The sequence below is a fragment of the Engystomops pustulosus genome, chromosome 9, assembly GCF_040894005.1.
Source record: "Engystomops pustulosus chromosome 9, aEngPut4.maternal, whole genome shotgun sequence".
Taxonomy (NCBI): domain Eukaryota; kingdom Metazoa; phylum Chordata; class Amphibia; order Anura; family Leptodactylidae; genus Engystomops; species Engystomops pustulosus.
The window spans coordinates 64,691,523-64,707,411 of record NC_092419.1 but is presented as its reverse complement, the minus strand read 5'-3'; positions in this window follow the sequence as shown (position 1 = coordinate 64,707,411).

Below are 15,889 nucleotides of genomic sequence, written 5' to 3'. Positions count from 1 at the left end.
TTCCTAACAAGACAACCTCAATGATAAGACGCACACTGTTTTCCATGAATTTCTCGCTAAAAGAGCTAAGATCGTGATTATCTCTGTTGCTGAATGAGCTAGAAGGCTATTCAACTCTAATCTAAGAGAGACTCACTAACTTCATGTAGGAACACCGTTACTTTTTCTCCTAACTCATTTTCCTAACAAGACAACCTCAATGATAACACGCACACTGTTTTCCATGCATTTCTTGCTAAAAGAGCTAAGATCGTGCATTGTCTCTGTTGCTGAATGAGCTAGGACGCTATTCAACTCTAATCTAAGAGAGACTCACTGACTTCATGTAGGAACACCGTTACTTTGTCTCCTAACTCATTTTCCTAACAAGACAACCTCAATGATAAGACGCACACTGTTTTCGGTGCATTTCTTGCTAAAAGAGCTAAGATCGTGATTATCTCTGTTGCTGAATGAGCTAGGAGGCTATTAGACTCTAATCTAATAGAGACTCTTTAACTTCATGTAGGAACACCGTTACTTTGTCTCCTTACTCATTTTCCTAGCAAGACAACCTCAATGATAAGACGCACACTGTTTTCCATGAATTTCTCGCTAAAAGAGCTAAGATCGTGATTATCTATGTTGCTGAATGAGCTAGAAGGCTATTCAACTCTAATCTAAGAGAGACTCACTAACTTCATGTAGGAACACCGTTACTTTGTCTCCTAACTCATTTTCCTAACAAGACAACCTCAATGATAAGACGCACACTGTTTTCAATGCATTTCTTGCTAAAAGAGCTAAGATCGTGATTATCTCTGTTGCTGAATGAGCTAGGAGGCTATTAGACTCTAATCTAATAGAGACTCTTTAACTTCATGTAGGAACACCGTTACTTTGTCTCCTTACTCATTTTCCCAACTAGACAACCTCAATGATAAGACGCACACTGTTTTCCATGCATTTCTCGCTAAAATAGCTAAGTTTGTGATTATCTCTGTTGCTGAATGAGCTAGAAGGCTATTCAGCTCTAATCTAATAGAGACTCACTAACTTCATGTAGGAACACCGTTACTTTGTCTCCTAACTCATTTTCCTAACAAGACAACCTCAATGATAAGACGCACATTGTTTTACATGCATTTCTTGCTAAAAGAGCTAAGTTCGTGATTATCTCTGTTGCTGAATGAGCTAGGAGGCTATTCAACTCCGATCTAAAAGAGACTCACTAACTTCATGTAGTAACACCGTTACTTTGTCTCCTAACTCATTTTCCTAACAAGACAACCTCAATGATAAGACGCACACTGTTTTCCATGCATTTCTTGCTAAAAGAGCTAAGATCGTGATTATCTCTGTTGCTGAATGAGCTAGAAGGCTATTCAACTCTAATCTAAGAGAGACTCGCTAACTTCATGTAGGAACACCGTTACTTTGTCTCCTAACTCATTTTCCAAACAAGACAACCTCAATGATAAGACGCACACTGTTTTCCATGAATTTCTTGCTAAAAGAGCAAAGATCGTGATTATCTCTGTTGCTAAATGAGCTAGAAGGCTATTCAACTCTAATCTAAGAGAGACTCACTAACTTCATGTAGGAACACCGTTACTTTGTCTCCTAACTCATTTTCCTAACAAGACAATCTCAATGATAAGACGCACACTGTTTTCCATGCATTTCTTGCTAAAAGAGCTAAGATCGTGATTATCTCTGTTGCTGAATGAGCTAGGAGGCTATTCAATTCTAATCTAATAGAGACTCTTTAACTTCATGTAGGAAAACCGTTATTTTGTCTCCTAACTAATTTTCCTAACAAGACAACCTCAATGATAAGACGCACACTGTTTTCGGTGCATTTCTTGCTAAAAGAGCTAAGATCGTGATTATCTCTGTTGCTGAATGAGCGAGGAGGCTATTTAACTCCGATCTAAAAGAGACTCACTAACTTAATGTACAAACACCGTTATTTTGTCTCCTAACTCATTTTCCTAATAAGACAACCTCAATGATAAGACGCACACTGTTTTCGGTGCATTTCTTGCTAAAAGAGCTAAGATCGTGATTATCTCTGTTGCTGAATGAGCTAGGAGGCTATTAGACTCTAATCTAATAGAGACTCTTTAACTTCATGTAGGAACACCGTTACTTTGTCTCCTAACTCATTTTCCTAACAAGACAACCTCAATGATAAGACGCACACTGTTTTCCATGCATTTCTTGCTAAAAGAGCTAAGATCGTGATTATCTCTGTTGCTGAATGAGCTAGAAGGCTATACAACTCTAATCTAAGAGAGACTCACTAACTTCATGTAGCAACACCGTTACTTTGTCTCCTAACTCATTTTCCTAACAAGACAACCTCAATGATAAGACGCACACTGTTTTCCATGCATTTCTTGCTAAAAGAGCTAAGATCGTGATTATCTCTGTTGCAGAATGAGCTAGAAGGCTATTCAACTCTAATCTAAGAGAGACTCACTTACTTCATGTAGGAACACCGTTACTTTGTCTCCTAACTCATTTTCCTAACAAGACAACCTCAATGATAAGATGCACACTGTTTTCCATGCATTTCTTGCTAAAAGAGCTAAGATCGTGATTATCTCTGTTGCTGAATGAGCTAGAAGGCTATTCAACTCTAATCTAAGAGAGACTCACTAACTTCATGTAGGAACACCGTTACTTTGTCTCCTAACTCATTTTCCTAACAAGACAACCTCAATGATAAGACGCACACTGTTTTCCATGAATTTTTTCGCTAAAAGAGCTAAGATCGTGATTATCTCTGTTGCTGAATGAGCTAGAAGGCTATTCAACTCTAATCTAAGAGAGACTCACTAACTTCATGTAGGAACACCGTTACTTTGTCTCCTAACTCATTTTCCTAACAAGACAACCTCAATGATAAGACGCACACTGTTTTCCATGCATTTCTTGCTAAAAGAGCTAAGATCGTGATTATCTCTGTTGCTGAATGAGCTAGGAGGCTATTCAACTCCGATCTAAAAGAGACACACTAACTTAATGTACAAACACTGTTATTTTGTCTCCTAACTCATTTTCCTAACAAGACAACCTCAATGATAAGACGCACACTGTTTTCCATGCATTTCTTGCTAAAAGAGCTGAGATTGTGATTATCTCTGTTGCTGAATGAGTTAGGAGGCTATTCAACTCTAATCTAATAGAGACTCACTAACTTCATGTAGGAACACCGTTACTTTGTCTCCTAACTCATTTTCCTAACAAGACCACCTCAATGATAAGACGCACACTGTTTTCCATGCATTTCTTGCTAAAAGAGCTAAGATCGTGATTATCTCGGTTGCTGAATGAGCTAGAAGGCTATTCAACTCTAATCTAAGAGAGACTCACTAACTTCATGTAGGAACACCGTTACTTTGTCTCCTAACTCATTTTCCTAACAAGACAACCTCAATGATAAGACGCACACTGTTTTCCATGCATTTCTTGCTAAAAGAGCAAAGATCGTGATTATCTCTGTTGCTAAATGAGCTAGAAGGCTATTCAACTCTAATCTAAGAGAGACTCACTAACTTCATGTAGGAACACCGTTACTTTGTCTCCTAACTCATTTTCCTAACAAGACAATCTCAATGATAAGACGCACACTGTTTTCCATGCATTTCTTGCTAAAAGAGCTAAGATCGTGATTATCTCTGTTGCTGAATGAGCTAGGAGGCTATTCAATTCTAATCTAATAGAGACTCTTTAACTTCATGTAGGAAAACCGTTACTTTGTCTCCTAACTAATTTTCCTAACAAGACAACCTCAATGATAAGACGCACACTGTTTTCGGTGCATTTCTTGCTAAAAGAGCTAAGATCGTGATTATCTCTGTTGCTGAATGAGCGAGGAGGCTATTTAACTCCGATCTAAAAGAGACTCACTAACTTAATGTACAAACACCGTTATTTTGTCTCCTAACTCATTTTCCTAATAAGACAACCTCAATGATAAGACGCACACTGTTTTCGGTGCATTTCTTGCTAAAAGAGCTAAGATCGTGATTATCTCTGTTGCTGAATGAGCTAGGAGGCTATTAGACTCTAATCTAATAGAGACTCTTTAACTTCATGTAGGAACACCGTTACTTTGTCTCCTAACTCATTTTCCTAACAAGACAACCTCAATGATAAGACGCACACTGTTTTCCATGCATTTCTTGCTAAAAGAGCTAAGATCGTGATTATCTCTGTTGCTGAATGAGCTAGAAGGCTATACAACTCTAATCTAAGAGAGACTCACTAACTTCATGTAGCAACACCGTTACTTTGTCTCCTAACTCATTTTCCTAACAAGACAACCTCAATGATAAGACGCACACTGTTTTCCATGCATTTCTTGCTAAAAGAGCTAAGATCGTGATTATCTCTGTTGCAGAATGAGCTAGAAGGCTATTCAACTCTAATCTAAGAGAGACTCACTTACTTCATGTAGGAACACCGTTACTTTGTCTCCTAACTCATTTTCCTAACAAGACAACCTCAATGATAAGATGCACACTGTTTTCCATGCATTTCTTGCTAAAAGAGCTAAGATTGTGATTATCTCTGTTGCTGAATGAGCTAGAAGGCTATTCAACTCTAATCTAAGAGAGACTCACTAACTTCATGTAGGAACACCGTTACTTTGTCTCCTAACTCATTTTCCTAACAAGACAACCTCAATGATAAGACGCACACTGTTTTCCATGAATTTTTTCGCTAAAAGAGCTAAGATCGTGATTATCTCTGTTGCTGAATGAGCTAGAAGGCTATTCAACTCTAATCTAAGAGAGACTCACTAACTTCATGTAGGAACACCGTTACTTTGTCTCCTAACTCATTTTCCTAACAAGACAACCTCAATGATAAGACGCACACTGTTTTCCATGCATTTCTTGCTAAAAGAGCTAAGATCGTGATTATCTCTGTTGCTGAATGAGCTAGGAGGCTATTCAACTCCGATCTAAAAGAGACACACTAACTTAATGTACAAACACTGTTATTTTGTCTCCTAACTCATTTTCCTAACAAGACAACCTCAATGATAAGACGCACACTGTTTTCCATGCATTTCTTGCTAAAAGAGCTGAGATTGTGATTATCTCTGTTGCTGAATGAGTTAGGAGGCTATTCAACTCTAATCTAATAGAGACTCACTAACTTCATGTAGGAACACCGTTACTTTGTCTCCTAACTCATTTTCCTAACAAGACCACCTCAATGATAAGACGCACACTGTTTTCCATGCATTTCTTGCTAAAAGAGCTAAGATCGTGATTATCTCGGTTGCTGAATGAGCTAGAAGGCTATTCAACTCTAATCTAAGAGAGACTCACTAACTTCATGTAGGAACACCGTTACTTTGTCTCCTAACTCATTTTCCTAACAAGACAACCTCAATGATAAGACGCACACTGTTTTCCATGATTTTTTTCGCTAAAAGAGCTAAGATCGTGATTATCTCTGTTGCTGAATGAGCTAGAAGGCTTTTCAACTCTAATCTAAGAGAGACTCACTAACTTCATGTAGGAACACCGTTACTTTGTCTCCTAACTCATTTTCCTAACAAGACAACCTCAATGATAAGACGCACACTGTTTTCCATGCATTTCTTGCTAAAAGAGCTAAGATCGTGATTATCTCTGTTGCTGAATGAGCTAGGAGGCTATTCAACTCCGATCTAAAAGAGACACACTAACTTAATGTACAAACACCGTTATTTTGTCTCCTAACTCATTTTCCTAACAAGACAACCTCAATGATAAGACGCACACTGTTTTCCATGCATTTCTTGCTAAAAGAGCTAAGATTGTGATTATCTCTGTTGCTGAATGAGCTAGGAGGCTATTTACCTCCGATCTAAACAGACTCCCTAACTTAATGTACAAACACCGTTATTTTGTCTCCTAACTCATTTTCCTAACAAGACAACCTCAATGATAAGACACACACTGTTTTCCATGCATTTCTTGCTTAAAGAGCTGAGATTGTGATTATCTCTGTTGCTGAATGAGTTAGGAGGCTATTCAACTCTAATCTAATAGAGACTCACTAACTTCATGTAGGAACACCGTTACTTTGTCTCCTAACTCATTTTCCTAACAAGACAACCTCAATGATAAGACGCACACTATTTTTCATGAATTTCTTGCTAAAAGAGCTAAGATCGTGATTATCTCTGTTGCTGAATGAGCTAGGAGGCTATTCAACTCCGATCTAAAAGAGACACACTAACTTAATGTAGAAACACCGTTATTTTGTCTCCTAACTCATTTTCCTAACAAGACCACCTCAATGATAAAACGCACACTGTTTTCCATGCATTTCTTGCTAAAAGAGCTAAGATCGTGATTATCTCTGTTGCTGAATGAGCTAGGAAGCTACTCAACTCTAATCTAATAGAGAGTCACTAACTTCATTTAGGAACACCTTTACTTTGTCTCCTAACTCATTTTCCTAACAAGACAACCTCAATGATAAAACGCACATTGTTTTACATGCATTTCTTGCTAAAAGAGCTAAGATCGTGATTATCTCTGATGCTGAATGAGCTAGAAGGCTATTCAACTCTAATCTAAGAGAGACTCACTAACTTCATGTAGGAACATCGTTACTTTGTCTCCTAACTCATTTTCCTAACAAGACAACCTCAATGATAAGACGCACATTGTTTTACATGCATTTCTTGCTAAAAGAGCTAAGTTCGTGATTATCTCTGTTGCTGAATGAGCTAGGAGGCTATTCAACTCCGATCTAAAAGAGACTCACTAACTTCATGTAGTAACACCGTTACTTTGTCTCCTAACTCATTTTCCTAACAAGACAACCTCAATGATAAGACGCACACTGTTTTCCATGCATTTCTTGCTAAAAGAGCTAAGATCGTGATTATCTCTGTTGCTGAATGAGCTAGAAGGCTATTCAACTCTAATCTAAGAGAGACTCGCTAACTTCATGTAGGAACACCGTTACTTTGTCTCCTAATTAATTTTCCTAACAAGACAACCTCAATGATAAGACGCACACTGTTTTCAATGCATTTCTTGCTAAAAGAGCTAAGATCGTGATTATCTCTGTTGCTGAATGAGCTAGGAGGCTATTCAATTCTAATCTAATAGAGACTCTTTAACTTCATGTAGGAAAACCGTTATTTTGTCTCCTAACTAATTTTCCTAACAAGACAACCTCAATGATAAGACGCACACTGTTTTCGGTGCATTTCTTGCTAAAAGAGCTAAGATCGTGATTATCTCTGTTGCTGAATGAGCTAGGAGGCTATTAGACTCTAATCTAATAGAGACTCTTTAACTTCATGTAGGAACACCGTTACTTTGTCTCCTGACTCATTTTCCTAACAAGACAACCTCAATGATAAGACGCACACTGTTTTCCATGAATTTCTCGCTAAAAGAGCTAAGATCGTGATTATCTCTGTTGCTGAATGAGCTAGAAGGCTATTCAACTCTAATCTAAGAGAGACTCACTAACTTCATGTAGGAACACCGTTACTTTTTCTCCTAACTCATTTTCCTAACAAGACAACCTCAATGATAACACGCACACTGTTTTCCATGCATTTCTTGCTAAAAGAGCTAAGATCGTGATTATCTCTGTTGCTGAATGAGCTAGAAGGCTATTCAACTCTAATCTAAGAGAGACTCACTAACTTCATGTAGGAACACCGTTACTTTGTCTCCTAACTCATTTTCCTAACAAGACAACCTCAATGATAAGACGCACATTGTTTTACATGCATTTCTTGCTAAAAGAGCTAAGTTCGTGATTATCTCTGTTGCTGAATGAGCTAGGAGGCTATTCAACTCTAATCTAATAGAGACTCACTAACTTCATGTAGGAACACCGTTACTTTGTCTCCTAACTCATTTTCCTAACAAGATAACCTCAATGATAAGACGCACATTGTTTTACATGCATTTCTTGCTAAAAGAGCTAAGTTCGTGATTATCTCTGTTGCTGAATGAGCTAGGAGGCTATTCAACTCCGATCTAAAAGAGACTCACTAACTTCATGTAGTAACACCGTTACTTTGTCTCCTAACTCATTTTCCTAACAAGACAACCTCAATGATAAGACGCACACTCTTTTCCATGCATTTCTTGCTAAAAGAGCTAAGATCGTGATTATCTCTGTTGCTGAATGAGCTAGAAGGCTATTCAACTCTAATCTAAGAGAGACTCGCTAACTTCATGTAGGCACACCGTTACTTTGTCTCCTAACTCATTTTCCAAACAAGACAACCTCAATGATAAGACGCACACTGTTTTCCATGAATTTCTTGCTAAAAGAGCTAAGATCGTGATTATCTCTGTTGCTGAATGAGCTAGGAGGCTATTCAATTCTAATCTAATAGAGACTCTTTAACTTCATGTAGGAAAACCGTTATTTTGTCTCCTAACTAATTTTCCTAACAAGACAACCTCAATGATAAGACGCACACTGTTTTCGGTGCATTTCTTGCTAAAAGAGCTAAGATCGTGATTATCTCTGTTGCTGAATGAGCGAGGAGGCTATTTAACTCCGATCTAAAAGAGACTCACTAGCTTATTGTACAAACACCGTTATTTTGTCTCCTAACTCATTTTCCTAATAAGACAACCTCAATGATAAGACGCACACTGTTTTCGGTGCATTTCTTGCTAAAAGAGCTAAGATCGTGATTATCTCTGTTGCTGAATGAGCTAGGAGGCTATTAGACTCTAATCTAATAGAGACTCTTTAACTTCATGTAGGAACACCGTTACTTTGTCTCCTGACTCATTTTCCTAACAAGACAACCTCAATGATAAGACGCACACTGTTTTCCATGAATTTCTCGCTAAAAGAGCTAAGATCGTGATTATCTCTGTTGCTGAATGAGCTAGAAGGCTATTCAACCCTAATCTAAGAGAGACTCACTAACTTCATGTAGGAACACCGTTACTTTGTCTCCTAACTCATTTTCCTAACAAGACAACCTCAATGATAACACGCACACTGTTTTCCATGCATTTCTTGCTAAAAGAGCTAAGATCGTGATTATCTCTGTTGCTGAATGAGCTAGAAGCTATTCAACTCTAATCTAAGAGAGACTCACTAACGTCATGTAGGAACACCGTTACTTTGTCTCCTAACTCATTTTCCTAACAAGACAACCTCAATGATAAGACGCACATTGTTTTACATGCATTTCTTGCTAAAAGAGCTAAGTTCGTGATTATCTCTGTTGCTGAATGAGCTAGGAGGCTATTCAACTCTAATCTAATAGAGACTCACTAACTTCATGTAGGAACACCGTTACTTTGTCTCCTAACTCATTTTCCTAACAAGATAACCTCAATGATAAGACGCACATTGTTTTACATGCATTTCTTGCTAAAAGAGCTAAGTTCGTGATTATCTCTGTTGCTGAATGAGCTAGGAGGCTATTCATTTCTAATCTAATAGAGACTCTTTAACTTCATGTAGGAACACCGTTACTTTGTCTCCTAACTCATTTTCCTAATAAGACGACTTCAATGATAAGACGCACACTGTTTTCGGTGCATTTCTTGCTAAAAGAGCTAAGATCGTGATTATCTCTGTTGCTGAATGAGCTAGGAGGCTATTCAACTCCGATCTAAAAGAGACTCACTAACTTCATGTAGTAACACCATTACTTTGTCTCCTAACTCATTTTCCTAACAAGACAACCTCAATGATAAGACGCACACTGTTTTCCATGCATTTCTTGCTAAAAGAGCTAAGATCGTGATTATCTCTGTTGCTGAATGAGCTAGGAGGCTATTCAATTCTAATCTAATAGAGACTCTTTAACTTCATGTAGGAACACCGTTACTTTGTCTCCTAACTCATTTTCCTAACAAGACGACTTCAATGATAAGACGCACACTGTTTTCGGTGCATTTCTTGCTAAAAGAGCTAAGATCGTGATTATCTCTGTTGCTGAATGAGCTAGGAGGCTATTCAACTCCGATCTAAAAGAGACTCACTAACTTCATGTAGTAACACCGTTACTTTGTCTCCTAACTCATTTTCCTAACAAGACAACCTCAATGATAAGACGCACACTCTTTTCCATGCATTTCTTGCTAAAAGAGCTAAGATCGTGATTATCTCTGTTGCTGAATGAGCTAGAAGGCTATTCAACTCTAATCTAAGAGAGACTCGCTAACTTCATGTAGGAACACCGTTACTTTGTCTCCTAACTCATTTTCCAAACAAGACAACCTCAATGATAAGACGCACACTGTTTTCCATGAATTTCTTGCTAAAAGAGCTAAGATCGTGATTATCTCTGTTGCTGAATGAGCTAGAAGGCTATTCAACTCTAATCTAAGAGAGACTCACTAACTTCATGTAGGAACACCGTTACTTTGTCTCCTAACTCATTTTCCTAACAAGACAACCTCAATGATAAGACGCACACTGTTTTCAATGCATTTCTTGCTAAAAGAGCTAAGATCGTGATTATCTCTGTTGCTGAATGAGCTAGGAGGCTATTAGACTCTAATCTAATAGAGACTCTTTAACTTCATGTAGGAACACCGTTACTTTGTCTCCTTACTCATTTTCCCAACTAGACAACCTCAATGATAAGACGCACACTGTTTTCCATGCATTTCTCGCTAAAATAGCTAAGTTTGTGATTATCTCTGTTGCTGAATGAGCGAGGAGGCTATTCAGCTCTAATCTAATAGAGACTCACTAACTTCATGTAGGAACACCGTTACTTTGTCTCCTAACTCATTTTCCTAACAAGACAACCTCAATGATAAGACGCACATTGTTTTACATGCATTTCTTGCTAAAAGAGCTAAGTTCGTGATTATCTCTGTTGCTGAATGAGCTAGGAGGCTATTCAACTCCGATCTAAAAGAGACTCACTAACTTCATGTAGTAACACCGTTACTTTGTCTCCTAACTCATTTTCCTAACAAGACAACCTCAATGATAAGACGCACACTGTTTTCCATGCATTTCTTGCTAAAAGAGCTAAGATCGTGATTATCTCTGTTGCTGAATGAGCTAGAAGGCTATTCAACTCTAATCTAAGAGAGACTCGCTAACTTCATGTAGGAACACCGTTACTTTGTCTCCTAACTCATTTTCCAAACAAGACAACCTCAATGATAAGACGCACACTGTTTTCCATGAATTTCTTGCTAAAAGAGCAAAGATCGTGATTATCTCTGTTGCTAAATGAGCTAGAAGGCTATTCAACTCTAATCTAAGAGAGACTCACTAACTTCATGTAGGAACACCGTTACTTTGTCTCCTAACTCATTTTCCTAACAAGACAATCTCAATGATAAGACGCACACTGTTTTCCATGCATTTCTTGCTAAAAGAGCTAAGATCGTGATTATCTCTGTTGCTGAATGAGCTAGGAGGCTATTCAATTCTAATCTAATAGAGACTCTTTAACTTCATGTAGGAAAACCGTTATTTTGTCTCCTAACTAATTTTCCTAACAAGACAACCTCAATGATAAGACGCACACTGTTTTCGGTGCATTTCTTGCTAAAAGAGCTAAGATCGTGATTATCTCTGTTGCTGAATGAGCGAGGAGGCTATTTAACTCCGATCTAAAAGAGACTCACTAACTTAATGTACAAACACCGTTATTTTGTCTCCTAACTCATTTTCCTAATAAGACAACCTCAATGATAAGACGCACACTGTTTTCGGTGCATTTCTTGCTAAAAGAGCTAAGATCGTGATTATCTCTGTTGCTGAATGAGCTAGGAGGCTATTAGACTCTAATCTAATAGAGACTCTTTAACTTCATGTAGGAACACCGTTACTTTGTCTCCTAACTCATTTTCCTAACAAGACAACCTCAATGATAAGACGCACACTGTTTTCCATGCATTTCTTGCTAAAAGAGCTAAGATCGTGATTATCTCTGTTGCTGAATGAGCTAGAAGGCTATACAACTCTAATCTAAGAGAGACTCACTAACTTCATGTAGCAACACCGTTACTTTGTCTCCTAACTCATTTTCCTAACAAGACAACCTCAATGATAAGACGCACACTGTTTTCCATGCATTTCTTGCTAAAAGAGCTAAGATCGTGATTATCTCTGTTGCAGAATGAGCTAGAAGGCTATTCAACTCTAATCTAAGAGAGACTCACTTACTTCATGTAGGAACACCGTTACTTTGTCTCCTAACTCATTTTCCTAACAAGACAACCTCAATGATAAGATGCACACTGTTTTCCATGCATTTCTTGCTAAAAGAGCTAAGATCGTGATTATCTCTGTTGCTGAATGAGCTAGAAGGCTATTCAACTCTAATCTAAGAGAGACTCACTAACTTCATGTAGGAACACCGTTACTTTGTCTCCTAACTCATTTTCCTAACAAGACAACCTCAATGATAAGACGCACACTGTTTTCCATGAATTTTTTCGCTAAAAGAGCTAAGATCGTGATTATCTCTGTTGCTGAATGAGCTAGAAGGCTATTCAACTCTAATCTAAGAGAGACTCACTAACTTCATGTAGGAACACCGTTACTTTGTCTCCTAACTCATTTTCCTAACAAGACAACCTCAATGATAAGACGCACACTGTTTTCCATGCATTTCTTGCTAAAAGAGCTAAGATCGTGATTATCTCTGTTGCTGAATGAGCTAGGAGGCTATTCAACTCCGATCTAAAAGAGACACACTAACTTAATGTACAAACACTGTTATTTTGTCTCCTAACTCATTTTCCTAACAAGACAACCTCAATGATAAGACGCACACTGTTTTCCATGCATTTCTTGCTAAAAGAGCTGAGATTGTGATTATCTCTGTTGCTGAATGAGTTAGGAGGCTATTCAACTCTAATCTAATAGAGACTCACTAACTTCATGTAGGAACACCGTTACTTTGTCTCCTAACTCATTTTCCTAACAAGACCACCTCAATGATAAGACGCACACTGTTTTCCATGCATTTCTTGCTAAAAGAGCTAAGATCGTGATTATCTCGGTTGCTGAATGAGCTAGAAGGCTATTCAACTCTAATCTAAGAGAGACTCACTAACTTCATGTAGGAACACCGTTACTTTGTCTCCTAACTCATTTTCCTAACAAGACAACCTCAATGATAAGACGCACACTGTTTTCCATGCATTTCTTGCTAAAAGAGCAAAGATCGTGATTATCTCTGTTGCTAAATGAGCTAGAAGGCTATTCAACTCTAATCTAAGAGAGACTCACTAACTTCATGTAGGAACACCGTTACTTTGTCTCCTAACTCATTTTCCTAACAAGACAATCTCAATGATAAGACGCACACTGTTTTCCATGCATTTCTTGCTAAAAGAGCTAAGATCGTGATTATCTCTGTTGCTGAATGAGCTAGGAGGCTATTCAATTCTAATCTAATAGAGACTCTTTAACTTCATGTAGGAAAACCGTTATTTTGTCTCCTAACTAATTTTCCTAACAAGACAACCTCAATGATAAGACGCACACTGTTTTCGGTGCATTTCTTGCTAAAAGAGCTAAGATCGTGATTATCTCTGTTGCTGAATGAGCGAGGAGGCTATTTAACTCCGATCTAAAAGAGACTCACTAACTTAATGTACAAACACCGTTATTTTGTCTCCTAACTCATTTTCCTAATAAGACAACCTCAATGATAAGACGCACACTGTTTTCGGTGCATTTCTTGCTAAAAGAGCTAAGATCGTGATTATCTCTGTTGCTGAATGAGCTAGGAGGCTATTGGACTCTAATCTAATAGAGACTCTTTAACTTCATGTAGGAACACCGTTACTTTGTCTCCTAACTCATTTTCCTAACAAGACAACCTCAATGATAAGACGCACACTGTTTTCCATGCATTTCTTGCTAAAAGAGCTAAGATCGTGATTATCTCTGTTGCTGAATGAGCTAGAAGGCTATACAACTCTAATCTAAGAGAGACTCACTAACTTCATGTAGCAACACCGTTACTTTGTCTCCTAACTCATTTTCCTAACAAGACAACCTCAATGATAAGACGCACACTGTTTTCCATGCATTTCTTGCTAAAAGAGCTAAGATCGTGATTATCTCTGTTGCAGAATGAGCTAGAAGGCTATTCAACTCTAATCTAAGAGAGACTCACTTACTTCATGTAGGAACACCGTTACTTTGTCTCCTAACTCATTTTCCTAACAAGACAACCTCAATGATAAGATGCACACTGTTTTCCATGCATTTCTTGCTAAAAGAGCTAAGATTGTGATTATCTCTGTTGCTGAATGAGCTAGAAGGCTATTCAACTCTAATCTAAGAGAGACTCACTAACTTCATGTAGGAACACCGTTACTTTGTCTCCTAACTCATTTTCCTAACAAGACAACCTCAATGATAAGACGCACACTGTTTTCCATGAATTTTTTCGCTAAAAGAGCTAAGATCGTGATTATCTCTGTTGCTGAATGAGCTAGAAGGCTATTCAACTCTAATCTAAGAGAGACTCACTAACTTCATGTAGGAACACCGTTACTTTGTCTCCTAACTCATTTTCCTAACAAGACAACCTCAATGATAAGACGCACACTGTTTTCCATGCATTTCTTGCTAAAAGAGCTAAGATCGTGATTATCTCTGTTGCTGAATGAGCTAGGAGGCTATTCAACTCCGATCTAAAAGAGACACACTAACTTAATGTACAAACACTGTTATTTTGTCTCCTAACTCATTTTCCTAACAAGACAACCTCAATGATAAGACGCACACTGTTTTCCATGCATTTCTTGCTAAAAGAGCTGAGATTGTGATTATCTCTGTTGCTGAATGAGTTAGGAGGCTATTCAACTCTAATCTAATAGAGACTCACTAACTTCATGTAGGAACACCGTTACTTTGTCTCCTAACTCATTTTCCTAACAAGACCACCTCAATGATAAGACGCACACTGTTTTCCATGCATTTCTTGCTAAAAGAGCTAAGATCGTGATTATCTCGGTTGCTGAATGAGCTAGAAGGCTATTCAACTCTAATCTAAGAGAGACTCACTAACTTCATGTAGGAACACCGTTACTTTGTCTCCTAACTCATTTTCCTAACAAGACAACCTCAATGATAAGACGCACACTGTTTTCCATGATTTTTTTCGCTAAAAGAGCTAAGATCGTGATTATCTCTGTTGCTGAATGAGCTAGAAGGCTTTTCAACTCTAATCTAAGAGAGACTCACTAACTTCATGTAGGAACACCGTTACTTTGTCTCCTAACTCATTTTCCTAACAAGACAACCTCAATGATAAGACGCACACTGTTTTCCATGCATTTCTTGCTAAAAGAGCTAAGATCGTGATTATCTCTGTTGCTGAATGAGCTAGGAGGCTATTCAACTCCGATCTAAAAGAGACACACTAACTTAATGTACAAACACCGTTATTTTGTCTCCTAACTCATTTTCCTAACAAGACAACCTCAATGATAAGACGCACACTGTTTTCCGTGCATTTCTTGCTAAAAGAGCTAAGATTGTGATTATCTCTGTTGCTGAATGAGCTAGGAGGCTATTTACCTCCGATCTAAACAGACTCCCTAACTTAATGTACAAACACCGTTATTTTGTCTCCTAACTCATTTTCCTAACAAGACAACCTCAATGATAAGACACACACTGTTTTCCATGCATTTCTTGCTTAAAGAGCTGAGATTGTGATTATCTCTGTTGCTGAATGAGTTAGGAGGCTATTCAACTCTAATCTAATAGAGACTCACTAACTTCATGTAGGAACACCGTTACTTTGTCTCCTAACTCATTTTCCTAACAAGACAACCTCAATGATAAGACGCACACTATTTTTCATGAATTTCTTGCTAAAAGAGCTAAGATCGTGATTATCTCTGTTGCTGAATGAGCTAGGAGGCTATTCAACTCCGATCTAAAAGAGACA